At 45.2% G+C, this 15,572-nt stretch overlaps 1 protein-coding gene across 2 annotated transcripts in view; it reads right to left on the reverse strand.

Moving 5' to 3' along the window:
- NBAS (NBAS subunit of NRZ tethering complex) overlaps positions 1-15,572 on the reverse strand; it is a 1,021,307-nt gene that overhangs the window by 281,869 nt on the left and 723,866 nt on the right. The gene's annotated exons all lie outside the window — the stretch shown is intronic.

A 15,572-nucleotide genomic window follows, 5' to 3' on the forward strand; every position in this document is an offset into this window, starting at 1 on the left:
GGCTATTTTTCTCAGAGAATCAGTGCAGGAACTCAACCATGCCCCCACCCTCACCAAACCGCATCAAATGGTGGGTGTGGACAGATTGCAGTGGGAGGGTCTTAAAGGAGCATTAAATACCTGGTGTGTATTATGTGCAGAGTTCAGAGATATGTCATGTACAGAGTACAGGTTTTACGGGTATTACGGGATGTACAGAGTGCATGGGTCAGGGGTGCGTTATACACAGAGTGCAGGTTTCAGAGGTGTGATATGCAAGTTTTAGGGCTGTGCTATGTAGACTGCGCAGTGTTCAGGAATGTGCTATGGGGAATGTGCAAGGGTGAATGTGCTATGCACATAGCGCACGGTTTAGGGGTGCGCTACATACAGAGTGCATACCCCCAACTGTCCCTGATTTGTAAAAATGCCTCTCTGTGTGCTACACACAGAGTGCAGAGTTCAATAGTGCACTATGTACAGCGCGCAGGATTTAGGGGTATGCTACATAAAGAGTTCAGGGGTGTACAACATACAGAATGCAGCATTGAGGAGTGCTCTACAGTACACAGAGTGCAGTGTTCAGCTCCCTTTCACACACTGTCCACATCTCACATCCACCCCTCCTCAACTCTGCAACACTCTCCCTCCCATTCCCCACCTCTGCATACACATCCCTCCACTGCCCTCATCTCTATCTATTGTGCAAAATAATATAAGTCTCTGTGCTTCTGACTGCGAATATAATGAGATTTGTTAATGTCACTACTGCGCTGCTCACCAATTTCCTTTCAGGACAGGAAGCTGTACCCCATAACCTGCAGCACATGGATATCCCTGCCTCTGCCCTAATTATGTGAATATGTGCCTCTCCTGCTGTTTCTTGAATATTCCCCCATCAATTTTCAGATTATCGGTCATTACTCCAACATAAGACAGATGAGGCAGCAAGGTCCTGCTACTCTCTTCAAAGATGGCCACCTTCATAAAGAGATACAGTGTGGAACAAGATATATTAGGTCTGTAAGTGTGAAAAGATCAGCTGCAGGGATCCTACAGATAATACTTCTGACTATTCATTTGCCCTCTGTTTGCAGTGAGCTCACCTTTCACAGTTTAGCACTTCTTTAAAGCTTTATAGTTCATCATGGTCCCACATACTGTTGCAGCATCATGATGCAAATTAGGCTCACAGTACTCATGGAAAAAGCAGTGCTCACGAATCATTATGTTACACTTTGTCCAGGAGTGAAGACCACCACCAAGAAAAAGAAGGACCTTTTACATGTTACTAATGTGAAGATGGCAAGATTTAAATTATGTATAAAATAATTTTAATTTAAAAAAAAAAAGGAGCAGTGTGTCTTCAGGGAGGAGTGGAAGGGCCAAACAAAATGTGGAGTTAGGCTTTAACATCTTTTCAGGTACAATGACAAAGTAGAATACTAGCCAAACCTTTTACTTCTTCATTGGGGAGATTTCCTCTAACTTCCTAACTTGGTGACATAAGAGAAAATAAGGCAAATTCTTCAGGAGGTTTTCTAGGGCATTCTTTATAGTAACAAAGAGGGTTTTATGCCACGATCTCATATAGTATACAATATTTAATGCTGCTGTTGCTTGCATTATTTGGCAAGCTAAAGTCTACTTATTTAAATTGACAGCTCTACTTAAGGGTTTTTCTGAAATAACAGATATCAGAAGCAAGTTCAAATCTGTAATTGCAGATCACCATCCCAAGAAAACTTTGGAGAATCTCCTTTGTATTATTACTTGAAAGGGTCCTGCCACACGGAAATTCTTATTTGATGTTCACAGACTTACTTGATGTTCACAGAAAAATTTAAATTGTGTAAGAAAACTATAAAGCCTGTCCTATAATTATGAAAAAAAATGTTGAAGACATTTATCTCAGATACATAATATCTGTAAAGATGATCAAGTTATTGAAGACTGCTGCGGGAGGAAATGTGAAATGAAATAACATACAGCTGCTTAAAAATAATGTAATTTGAAGAAAATTGATTCTCAGTTCACATAATGCTTAAACCCTTCTCTTGTGTCTTCACTAATCATCCTTGCTCCTGACCCTGTCACGTGCCTCTAAGACAGTCTTTTCAGATCAATTTACATCTTTATTTCCCTTACTTGATTCTGCAAACTGGAGACATGATCTCTAGTCATTATTACATGTAGACTGTACAAGAAATAACTAAATAGGTACAAAAATAAAACTCTCTCTAGAGAGCTAGCAGAAAATAGGGTGCTTTAGAAGTAGGTTGGCTGCCATTTTAATACAAACCAGTGTCAAAATAATGATGACAGCTAAAGGTAAAAACAAAAAAAAGATTTTAAGTTAAGGAGCTCATACATTTTGTAAATAAAAGAATTTATCAATTATTGCTTGTTTTGTAGCACTGAGTAAGCCAATAAAATGGAAATGAGCTGCATATTTTCCCAGTAACTATCACAGACTTTTGAAATTATTTCTACTACACACAAAGCAGGTAAAAATAAAATGTTAAAGTAATATTAAAGGTTCAGATTTTTTGTAAAAATAACAAACATGTTATACTTACCTGCTCTGTGTAATGGTTTTGTACAGAGCAGCGCTGATCCTTCTCTTCTTAGGTCCCCCGCCAGTGGCGGCAAAACAAACAGAGCATGGCTCAGCCCCACCCCTTGCTCCCTCCTCGCTGGCTGTGATCGACAACAGTGGTAGCCAGGGGCTCCTGCTGCTGTGTCTCAGTCAATGAGGACGGTGAGACCCGGCAGAGCTGCTGCTTTTGTGTACATCATTGGATCGAGATTGGGCTCAGGTAAGAATGAGGGGGTTGGGGGAGCTGCACACTTCAGCCTTTACAACCACTTTAAGAGGCAAAGTGTTATTCTAAACAAGCACTATGGGATTTTGTTTTGTTTTTGTTTTACTACTTTAATGAATTAGCTCTCAAGCCTGCAAGGGTTACTAGAAGAAAAAAATCTCTCATTGAAAATCAAACAGACTTTAACTTAGGACTGTGCAATTTTAAGTAAGTGTCTAGGCTTCAGCTGAAAACTGGATTTTTACTACATACTTACCTGTAAAATTCAATTCTTGGAGTACATCACAGGACACAGAGCAGGCCGTTCATGACTATTCATGGGTTATATGCCACTTATAGGTGAATGTACACTGGCTGACCAACCAAAGAGGAACCCCTCCCCTATATAACCCCTCCTACACAGAATCCTCTGTGGCTCTGACATCCACCTGGTAGAACCTTGTGAACGTGTGAACTGAAGCCCATGTAGCAGCCTTGCAAACCTGAGCAACTGACGCCTGATGGTGGATCGCCTAAGATGCCCCCACGCTTCTTGTAGAGTGTGCTCTCACGCTAAAGGGTGGAACCTTACCCTTCAAATTATAGACTTGAATGATCAACTGGCAGATCCAATGTGAAATAGTTGCCTTGGATGCCACCTGTCCTTTCCTAGGCCCATCAGGCAGCACTAAAAGAACATCCAACTTCCTAACCTGTGCAGACATTTTCAGGAAGACACTTATAGCACTTACCACATCCAATGTATGCAATGATCTCTCTCTTCCTGACTAAAGCCTAGGAAAGAATGAAGGCAGAAAAGTGTCCTGATTGAGATGAAAACTAGAAACCACCTTGGGTAAAAAAAAAGATGGCTGAGGTTGCAACACCACCTTATCCTGATGAAAAACCAGAAAAGATTCTTTACAAGAAAAGAGCTGCCACCTCCGACACCCTTCTTGCAGAAGTGGTTGCCACTAGAAACAAAACCTTATGAGCCAACAGGACTAGTGGAATCTTCCTAATAGGTTCAAATGCTGGTTTCTGAAAAACCTCCAAGACCAAGTTCAGGGCCCAAGGTCATAAAGGTAGCCTGACAGGAAGAAGTATATGCATTACTCCTTACAAAAAGGTAGGAACTAGAGAGTGAGACGCAATGGGCCTTTGGGAAAAAATAGCCAGTGCTGAAATCTGGCCCTTAATAGCACCAACAGCAAATTTCTTTTCCAGACCTGATTGAAGAAACAATTGGATCCTAACAATTATATATTTTCATGGATGTCATCTCTGGTCCTCATACCAGGAAATGTAAGCCTTCCAAGCTCTGTAACAATTGTTCCTAAAAACTACTTTTCTAGTGCTCAAAATAATGGTGATGACGTAATCTGATACTCCCCTATTCTTCAGGATCTGGATCTCAATAGCCATGCCTTCAAATTCAGTGACCGTAAAGCTGGGTGCAATATAGATCCTTGAGACAACAGGTCTAGCAGAGACCAAGGCCAGTGTACTGCCAGCTTCACTAAGTCCACGTACCAGGCCCTCCTGGGCCAGGCCGCGGTAATCGGCATCACCAGAAAGACACCTCCAGAATCCTGCGTAAGAGACATGGCAGCAGCTGAATCAGAGAAAAAGCATAAATTAGGGAAAACTGGCTCCAAGGAATCACTAAGGCATCTAGCCCTGCTGCACGAGGGTCCATTACCCTGGACACAAAAAGGTCGACCTTGTTGTTGAACCTGGATGCCAACAGATCTACATGTGGGCAAACCCATTGCTTTTAGATTGCCATGAAAACCTTGGAATGCAAAGCCCACTCCCCCAGAATCAACTGTTGGCGACTGAGATAATTACATAGCTACATAGTTAGTCTGGCTGAAAAAAAGACAAAAGTCTATTTAGTTCAAACAAAAAAAAAAAAGTTATAATCTTATACCCACAGTTAATCCAGAGGAAGACAAAAAAAAAAAAAGCATGATCCAATTTGCTCATGCAGGGGAAAAAATTCCACCCTGATCTCCTGAGAGGCAATCGGATATTCCCTGGATCAACTTTACCTATAAATGATAGTATCCAGTTATATTCTGTGTATCTAGGAAAGAATCCAGGCCTTTTTTAAAGCAATCCACTGAGCTGGCCAGAACCAACTCTTGAGGGAGTCTATTCCACATTTTCACAGCTCTTACTGTGAAGAAGCCTTTCCATATTTGGAGATTAAATTTATTTTCCTCCAGACATAAAGAGTGCCCCCTTGTCCTTTGTGATGACCTCAGGGTGAATAGCTCTACACTGAGTTCACCATATGAACCACTGATATATTTATACATGTTGATCATATCCCCCCTTAATCTCCTCTTCTCAAGAGAGAATAAATTCAGTTCCTCTAATCTTTCCTCATAGCTGATCTCCTCCATGCCTCTTATCAGTTTGGTTGCCCTTCTCTGCATTTTCTCCAGTTCCCCAATGTTCTTTTTATGAATTGGTGCCCAAAACTGAACTGCATATTCCAGATGAGGTGTTACTAATGATTTGTACAGGGGTAATATGATATCTCTCTCTGGAGTCTTGTGATCTACCAAAACTCCCAGATCCTTCTCCACCATTGATTCCCCCAGTTGTACCCCCCCTACTATGTATGATGCATGCATATTCTTAGCCCCCAAGTGCATAACCTTACATTTATCAACATTAAACCTCATTTGCCACACAGTTACCCAATTAAACAGTGCATTGAGGTCTGCTTGTAAGTTGGAGACATCCTGTAAGGACGTTATTCCACTGCATAGCTTGTGTAGCTGCAAACACTGAAACTGTATGTTTAATCCCAGACCCTACAGTATATTGTTTATAAATATATTAAAAAGTTCCAACACTGAACCTTGGGGTACACCACTAACAACCCTAGACCATGCAGAGTATGAATCATTAACCACTACTCTCTGAATACGATCTTTTCGCCAGTTTTCTATCCCTTTACATATACGGATTTTTCCAAGCCTGTAGACTTTACCTTACACATTAGCTGTGTGTGGGGAACTGTGTCAAACACTTTTGCAAAATCCAAGTATACCACGTCCACAGTCATCCCTCTGTCCAAGGTTTTGCTCACCTCCTCTTAAAAAGAAATCAGATTTGCTTGACAACTTCTGTCTTTCATGAATCCATGTTGTCTGTTGCTTAAATTTTTTTTTCAATCAAGAATGTCATCTTTTATTAAACTCTCCAGTATCTTCCCAACTATAGAAGTTAAACTAACAGGTCTATAATTACTTAAAGTAAAGATTGTGATCCCTTTTTAAATATTGGCACCACATTGGCCTTACGCCAATCCAGTGGTACTATGCTAGTCATTAATGAGTTCCTAAAAATTAGAAACAATGGATTTGAAGTGACAGAGCTCAATTCTTTAAGGACCCGTGGGTGTATGCTGTGACGGTTGCGTGGCGTCAGACCCCAGCCCTTCTCACCAACTTGTGACTGAAGGACCAGCCGATCTCAAACCGCGCTGTCACTTGCGTAACAATGCCACTCTCAGCTGTGCCCTGCACAAAGATTTTGCAGCTCGCAGGACCACAATATATGTGTCAGGGCTCCCGGGTATGACCAGAGGTATGTGACTGACGCAGGGAAACGCAGACTTCAGATATGTTATAAACAATGTAATTTATTAACACTAACAATACAAACATAAACGCAGTGCAATACTAAACATAATACAGTGCAAACAAACCAACCAACCACCCACAGATAACAGTACATACAATGCAAGCGTCGTCAGGCAGGCCGGGTCAATATCAGTCGGGCAGGTAGGTACAGGGGGAGCAAGCGGAGAATGGTCGGGGTCACAGGCCAGGTTCAGCAGGTAGCGGGCAGCGTGGTACAGAGGGTCAGGCAGAGGAGAATGGTCAGACAAGCCAGGGATCAGAGCAGGGTCAGCAGAGAATCAGACAGGAACAGAGAGCAGGAACAGGATACAGGGCCCAAGAGAAACACAACACCAAGGCAGAGTCTGCAGGTCTGAATGTCCCTTAAATACACCAGTATAATTAGTTCCAGGTGTTTGACTGGCTGCAAGGTTGAGTCTCTGATTGCTGGGAGCACCCGCTGGCCAGCCCTGGTACTGCAGCTCATAAGGCAGCTGAGTCCCACTATTGCTGGCCAGTCCATTCCTGACAGTACCCCCCCTCAAGGAGTGGCCTCAGGACGCTCCAAACAGTCCTAGCTGGGCAAAATGTTCCACCACCCGGGTCTGGTAACTGGCGGGATATCAAAGACTGGCACACCGGGCAGGACTCCGGGCAGCGGCACACCGGGCAGAGGCACATCGGGCAGGACTCCGGGCAGAGGCACATCGGGCTGGACTCCGGGCAGAGGCACATCGGGCTGGACTCCGGGCAGAGGCACATTGGGCTGGACTCCGGGCAGAGGCACATCGGGCTGGACTCCGGGCAGAGGCACATCGGGCTGGACTCCGGGCAGAGGCACTCCGGGCAGAGGCACATCGGCCTGGACTCCGGGCAGAGGCACATCGGGCTGGACTCCGGGCAGAGGCACATCGGGCTGGACTCCGGGCAGAGGCACATCGGGCTGGACTCCGGGCAGAGGCACATCGGGCTGGACTCCGGGCAGAGGCACATCGGGCTGGACTCCGGGCAGAGGCACATCGGGCTGGACTCCGGGCAGAGGCACATCGGGCTGGACTCCGGGCAGAGGCACATCCGGGCGGAGCAGCAGGCAGCGGGCCCCCGGGCGGAGCGGCGGGCCCCCAGGAGGGGCGACAGGCGTCGGGCCCCCAGGCGGGGCGACAGGCGCCGGGCCCCCAGGAGGGGCGACAGGCGTCGGGCCCCCAGGAGGGGCGACAGGCGTCGGGCCCCCAGGCGGGGCGACAGGCGTCGGGCCCCCAGGCGGGGCGACAGGCGTCGGGCCCCCAGGCGGGGCAACAGGCGTCGGGCCCCCAGGCGGGGCAACAGGCATCGGGCCCCCAGGCGGGGCAACAGGCATCGGGCCCCCAGGCGGAGCGGCGGGCGCCGGACCCCCAGGCGGAGCGACAGGTCTCGGGCCCTCAGGCGGAGCGGCGGGCGCCGGACCCCCAGATGGAGCGACGGGTCTCGGGCCCTCAGGCGGAGCGGCGGGCGCCGGACCCCCAGGCGGAGCGACAGGTCTCGGGCCCCCAGACGAAGCGGCGGGCACCGAGTCACCAGGCACGACAGTGGGCTCCGAGTCAACTGGCATGACCGCTGGCACTGGGTCAGACATTGGATCGTCTGGCTGGACAGCGGGCATCGGGTCACCAGGCATCAGGTCATTTGGCTCGACAGCGGGCACCGCGTCATCTGGCAAGGCAGTGGGCTCCGAGTCAACAGGCACGACAGTGGGCACCGGGTCATCAGGTACCGGATTGTCTGGCTCGACAGCGGGCATCGGGTCAGCAGGTATGACAGCGGGCACTGGGTCACCAGGCATCAGGTCATTTGGCTTGCCAGCGGGCACTGCGTGATCTGGCAAGGCAGTGGGCACCGGGTCACCAGGCATTGGATCGTCTGGCTCGACAGCGGGCATCGGGTCACCAGGTATGACAGCGGGCACTGGGTCACCAGGCATCAGGTCATTTGGCTTGCCAGCGGGCACCGCGTCATCTGGCAAGGCAGTGGGCACCGGGTCACCAGGCATTGGATCGTCTGGCTCGACAGCGGGCATCGGGTCACCAGGTATGACAGCGGGCACTGGGTCACCAGGCATCAGGTCATTTGGCTCGCCAGCGGGCACCGCGTCATCTGGCAAGGCAGTGGGCACCGGGTCACCAGGCATTGGATCGTCTGGCTCGACAGCGGGCATCGGGTCACCAGGTATGACAGCGGGCACTGGGTCACCAGGCATCAGGTCATTTGGCTCGCCAGCGGGCACCGCGTCATCTGGCAAGGCAGTGGGCACCGAGTCACCAGGCATTGGATCGTCTGGCTCGACAGCGGGCATCGGGTCACCAGGTATGACAGCGGGCACTGGGTCACCAGGCATCAGGTCATTTGGCTCGCCAGCGGGCACCGCGTCATCTGGCAAGGCAGTGGGCACCGGGTCACCAGGCATTGGATCGTCTGGCTCGACAGCGGGCATCGGGTCACCAGGTATGACAGCGGGCACTGGGTCACCAGGCATCAGGTCATTTGGCTCGCCAGCGGGCACCGCGTCATCTGGCAAGGCAGTGGGCACCGAGTCACCAGGTACGACAGCGGGCTCTGAGTCAATTGGCACGACAGCGGGCACCGGATCAGGTACCGGATCATCTGGATCAACAGCGGGCATCGAGTCAACTGGCCTAATAGGATCGTCAGGCTGGATCAGTTCATCACGCTGGGTAGAGGCATCAGGCTGAATGCCGGCGTCCGGCTGAGTAGAGGCTTCAGGCCGAATAGAGGCTTCAGGCCGAGTAGAGGCTTCAGGCCGAGTAGAGGCATCAGGCCGAGTAGAGGCATCAGGCCGAGTAGAGGCATCAGGCCGAGTAGAGGCTTCAGGCCGAGTAGAGGCTTCAGGCCGAGTAGAGGCTTCAGGCCGAGTAGAGGATTCAGGCCGAGTAGAGGCTTCAGGACGAGTAGAGGCATCAGGCTGCGTTCAGGCATCAGGCCGAGTAGAGGCATCAGGCCGAGTAGAGGCATCAGGCCGAGTAGAGGATTCAGGCTGAGTAGAGGCTTCAGGCTGAACCACGGAAGGCAGGTTCTCAGACGGCAGGCTCACCGGTTTGGATACTGGCAGGATGGTATTGGTTGGAAAGAATTTTCGCTTTTTTCTGGTTTTAACTACTGGAGCACTGCAAGTAAACGCAGGTCTGCAAACGAATGGAGCAGCTGGAGACAGAGAAGAACTGGAGGATGGAACAGGAGAGGGAGCAGTTGCTACAGAGGGCTTTTTTACAGGGTTAAAGGCAGGATAGGTGCAGCGAGTGGGAACAGGGTACTGACATGCGGTAGATAGCAGGGCAGGAGGAGCTGTTGGGAATGCAGGAATAGAGTTTTGAGGAAATAGATTAGAAGCAGGACTGGGTCTTTGTAAGCTGACTGAGGCTGGGTGCAACAAATCTGTCCATGTCTGCAGTATGGGTTGAACAAAGCTGAGCTTACACAAAGCCTGTCTGACCAAAGACTGCACTGCGTTTATACAATCTCTTAGTGTCTGTGGTGAACATGTGGAATAACGCTCCAGAAAGTAACCCACATCATCCTCTAATAACCATACCAGGGACTCTACCTGGTCTGCACTAAATGGTGGCAAAAATTCCTCCCTGCATTCGAGGGTACCAGATGAAACCAACTCAGCACAAACCTCAATCAAAGGCTGCACCTCAGAGAATTCTGTGCCCTGATCTACTAGAACATGAGCGAGCCGTATACATTCTAGCAGTTCATCCCGGGGATACTCCTTCAGAGTTTGATAAGCATACTCCCTGTCATCAAACACTAGCAGATATAAATACGCAACCTCATCCAGATCCATCCTTCCCATCAACAAGCCAAGATGGCTTCCCTGTGCAGCCACTTCTGGTCAGGATTGGCCTTGGTGTAATGTCAGGGCTCCCGGGTATGACCAGAGGTGTGTGACTAACGCAGGGAAACGCAGACTTCAGATATGTTATAAACAATGTAATTTATTAACACTAACAATACAAACATAAACGCAGTGCAATACTAAAACATAACACAGTGCAAACAAACCAACCAACCACCCACAGATAACAGTACATACAATGCAAGCGTCGTCAGGCAGGCCGGGTCAATATCAGTCGGGCAGGTAGGTACAGGGGGAGCAAGCGGAGAATGGTCGGGGTCACAGGCCAGGTTCAACAGGTAGCGGGCAGCGTGGTACAGAGGGTCAGGCAGAGGAGAATGGTCAGACAAGCCAGGGATCAGAGCAGGGTCAGCAGAGAATCAGACAGGAACAGAGAGCAGGAACAGGATACAGGGCCCAAGAGAAACACAACACCAAGGCAGAGTCTGCAGGTCTGAATGTCCCTTAAATACACCAGTATAATTAGTTCCAGGTGTTTGACTGGCTGCAAGGTTGAGTCTCTGATTGCTGGGAGCACCCGCTGGCCAGCCCTGGTACTGCAGCTCATAAGGCAGCTGAGTCCCACTATTGCTGGCCAGTCCATTCCTGACAATATGTGCCAGCAGCCTGAGAATGATTGTTACTGGGTAATGTTAATTACGCAGTTAACCCTTCACACTGCCACCACCACCTTTTTACAGAGAAGGAGGAAACTCACAAATCTTAGCAGTAACACTATGATATTAGTATAAGCGTCTGTAACACACTGTCACCACAGACAGATGTATTCAGAGGATTATCACATACAGTAGCACTCTTCAGAGACAGGGATTCTTTTAGTTTGCATTAAACGCTTTAAAAACAGTTCAACACTTTTCATAAGATAGGATTTATTACTAAAAAGGTCAAAATGGTGCAATTAAAATATTTACAAAAAAAACGTAACAAATTATATATATATATATATATATATATATATATATATATATATATATAAGAGAGTAATAAAACAACAGAGAAACAAAAGGAAAGAAGTCTCAGAAGGCAGAATACTTGCAAAAGTCCTTGGTTTGAGCAGAGTCCAATCATCCGAACAAAAGGTTGCCTTTGTTCTCAAAAGATGGTTCCTGATGTTAAAAGGGAGAGCTCCCTTTTATCCAGGCTGTCAGTCTGTTTCTATTATCTCAAAGGGGTGTCTCCTGAGAACAAATAGCCAATCACCGCATTTGGGGATGGGTTAACCAAGTTTAGGACCAAATGCCTTACAAGTTCATACTACGGTCAATAACCTTCAATAGGTACAGGTAGCATCCTAGCAACTGGCAGATTAATATTTAGAATCATATTCCAAATGTGCAGATACCAAACTGTAGCATATACTGCCACTCCGGATAAAAGATATTACTTTCTACCCTCTTGTAGGTGCTACATAGGGACGTAAGGTGTCATGTGACTCATATTAAAATGACCTATCCAAATGTATACTTCATATCAATGTGCCTAGTTCCTGCTGAAGTTTATGAATTTGTATGAAAAATGACTCATGCGGGATGTACGTTTTATGGCAGACTCTGCTGTAATTGCTTGCAGGTCATGATCGACTGAGTTATGGTTTTACGACCGGGCAGAGGAAAGTGGTTATCAAGCAGACATTCTGGAACCAGACTAATTAGGGGTTTACAGCCCTGGAGTAAGATATGCACTTTTGACCTCTGTTCACTTACAGACTCACATTCCTTTCGAAAGGGAGAAAGAAGGAGGAAGAATCGAGAGTCATGAGAGACAAAATGGCTGCCAGCATCCAGGTCTCTATGCGCACAACTGTTACATATGCCATCCGATCTAGGTGCTTTATTCATCGTTGATCGTTGGGATCCCAAAGATCGTCACGATCTCCCACGCACCTTAATCTTGGACTCATACCTGGCACTGTCACTGATTAGTGACATATCACACCACTGTTGAATCACTTTATTTTGTATATGTAAGCACCATGTCACTTTGATCACTCACCTTGTGATTGATAATATTTATACTTATTGAGTTGATTGCAATGACACAATTCATAGGTTATTACTGAGTCATTTTATCATTGTATGTACTTACTATTTATTGGTTTTACTTATTTTTATCAGCATTAAGGTTATTTTAGCGCTACACCCTGATGTTTATTGTCTACTTGGGAGGTCTTTTTGGTACCTTTGGTGTTTAGCTGCTTACTGACTTCTAGCGCTCGCTTATTTTTTCCCTTTTATATTCTTTGTAATGTTTAAACGATGATCGCGTTCCTTTATTTTTATAAAAACTCTTTTCTTATTATTTATAGCTTTCCTAACTTTGACCGTAAGCCACATAGGTTTTATTTTTAGCCTTTTAAACTTGTTGCCTATGGGAATATATTTTGCAGTGTGTTCACATACAAACTTTTTGAAGAACTCCCATTTCTGTGTTGTGTTCATCGATGAGATTGCAAATGTTCATATGTGAATGGAACCTTAGAGGCCATAACTTTTTTTATACAGAATCTGTGCCCCTTTCAGGGAATGTCCCCTCACTTCCAGTAATGACAAAAAATAAGAAATCTCCTAAGTATCCCAGCAGGTTACCAGGAAAAAAAAAAAAAAGAAAAATTCATACATGGAAGGAGTACCAGGTCAAAAGATAAACTCAATCTGTGCAGGGAAGCTAATTGCTGGAATAGGGGAAAATTACTGGCCAGCAGTATCTGCATGAGCACTTAAGATAAGAAAGAATAGGAATCTATCCAACAGGAGATGTAGATAAAACAAAAACATGTTTAATACAGCTGAGGAAGGGTTAGAACTTTTGTTTTAATGCTGTCTTTGCTTCCCAGTGTGGAAGCAAGTGCGCCTCCCCATTTCTTTTATGAAAGGTAAAAAGTACAGGAAATTTCACAGACAGAAGACCAATCAAAATTTGAACTCAAACATTTATTTATTTTTTAGACCTTAATGTGACTTAAAATGCTTGGATATATACAGTAGTGAATATAATTGGATATATAATATTGGATATAATTTAGGAAACCCGGGCAAATATTGCAGCACAGTGATTGCATCTATGTATAGATTTAATGTTTACATGGTCTTTACACAATTTAGATCTTCAGAATCCATAGAAAACATGCAGATTCTTTCAAGCTATGCATGTCCTACTGTTTGCTTCAATCACCACTTTGAAGAGAGCTCTGTCTTGTTTAGATACTGGTTCTCAAGGAGGAGACATAGGAGGGGCAGTGCATTAGCGTAAATGAGCAGACTGTTTTCTCCTGGATTTGCATCTAGTAGTGACCAAAAATGACTTCTGCATCAGCATAGCAAAATATAAACAGAAGCTGGGAATATTCTTTTGAAGATTATAGTGTATCCATGTTACGTTTTTTTCCAGTAGCAGTTAATCACAGTCAGCTGAGCTTGTTTTATAATGTTGACAATGTTTGCCACACATCCAAATAGCTACTGTAGCTTCAGTGAGTGTCAGGACCATACACCAGCATAGTGCTGGGGAAACCACTTACATGATTGGTGAAATGTATTTAACATTGCAACAAGTCCTGTTGAATGTGACTCCTAAACAGAAACTAAGACCTGTGGTGGTGGGGAACACACTGATCTCTTGAAGTACAGTACAGAGCTAAAGTGTCATTAACGTTACATCATAAAACAACCAATAAATGCTGTATTACATGCTATTCATAATCATTCAGTCCCTATGGGATTCATTTTCTTTTTTCTGCAAAAAAACCTGGTTGATCCTGTTGTTCTCTATCTCTACCTTTTCTCCATGTCCAGAATGCAATTGGGGATTTCGCAGAGCAGTTTTGGCAGCTAGTGCACATGCTCAGTTTTCAGTGTATTTCTATCCTGAGCATTTTCTCTCTATCATGCCTGAGCAGCCCATGTGACTATAGAGTCACACATGTGGGCAGATACACAGTGGTAAATGACAGCCCACTCCCTCCCTCCTCCCCCATGCCCACTAATCAGCTAAACACAATTAAGGCGGAGTATTGCATCTTGATTGATGTAGGTTTCACCTCCCTGTTATTCTTAAACACAGGATGGAGGGGTGTGACACAGCCTGTGGTTGGCAGAAATTCATCCACACCATGGTATTGCCAAACAAAAAAAAAAAATCAAGATTTGATTTCAAATATATATTTGTATGATGAATTAAAACCAGTTTATTTATATTATTTATTTTTACTCTATATCCTAAAAGCTGGGCCATGTGACGGCTGTACATCAATTAGGAAAAAGGTACTAAAAAAATGACACTGCCATCATCCCCATACAGAAAGAGAAAAGACAATTTAAATTAAACAGTGTGTGTTTAATATCACTTTAATGCTTTTTTCACTAGCTAGGGAAGCATAATGACAGATCAACAAAACATATGTCCAATAACAAAGACTGAAAAAATCCCATGAGGCACGTAGCCAAAGGGCCTAGAAATATCTGACCTGACATCAACATTTTTGTACTTTTTTCTTTTAATGATGGAAGGCCATATATTCTAAATGCTTAATATAGCTTGAGGAAATATAAATTGTACTGCATATTAATACAAAAAAAATAATAAAACACAGTTATCTAACTTCAACAGTCTGGTTACTGTTCTGAAAATGCCTTGTAGTTGCCAGTCTGAAAGTAGGGCACTATAGGCACTCATGACTGGACACAAAGCCCACTTAGCATCTCTGTACATTCATCTTGCCAGTTTGTCAGGTCTGCAGGGCACGTGGCCTGCACACTTAACAGCACAGCCAAAACGATTCTATGTGCTATTCCAACTTGTGAGGCAGATGGAAAGTTGTGATCAAAATAAAATAGAAATATGATTTAAATTCACTAACAGAACTTAATGCAAAAACAAAAATTACAAAATAGTAAAACACCCAAACACTTCACAAATCAGTATGTAAATGATGGAAATAAAAAGTCAAACGGAAAAAAAGCCAATTATTCTAGCAAGTAAACAGGATGACACTTAATAATTACAATGGATCATTCTACAAACACACTTATTTGATACATGAATATTCACAGGTTTCAAAATGATTTATGTCCCCCAAATCATTTGATTGAAGGATTCTTCTTGTATTCAGACATGTGTGCCATTCTAAACCATCTTCAAAATTAACGACTTCAAGTCGTATTTTGAAAATCTGACCAATTTTACCTGTGATAAAACATTTTTGGCAGAAATCAATCTCATTTGTTTTGTAAAGAGCCT

Source organism: Staurois parvus, unplaced genomic scaffold (genome assembly GCF_062004578.1).
Source record: "Staurois parvus isolate SC_StPar_1 unplaced genomic scaffold, SC_StPar_1.0 ptg000098l, whole genome shotgun sequence".
NCBI classification, from domain to species: Eukaryota; Metazoa; Chordata; class Amphibia; order Anura; family Ranidae; genus Staurois; species Staurois parvus.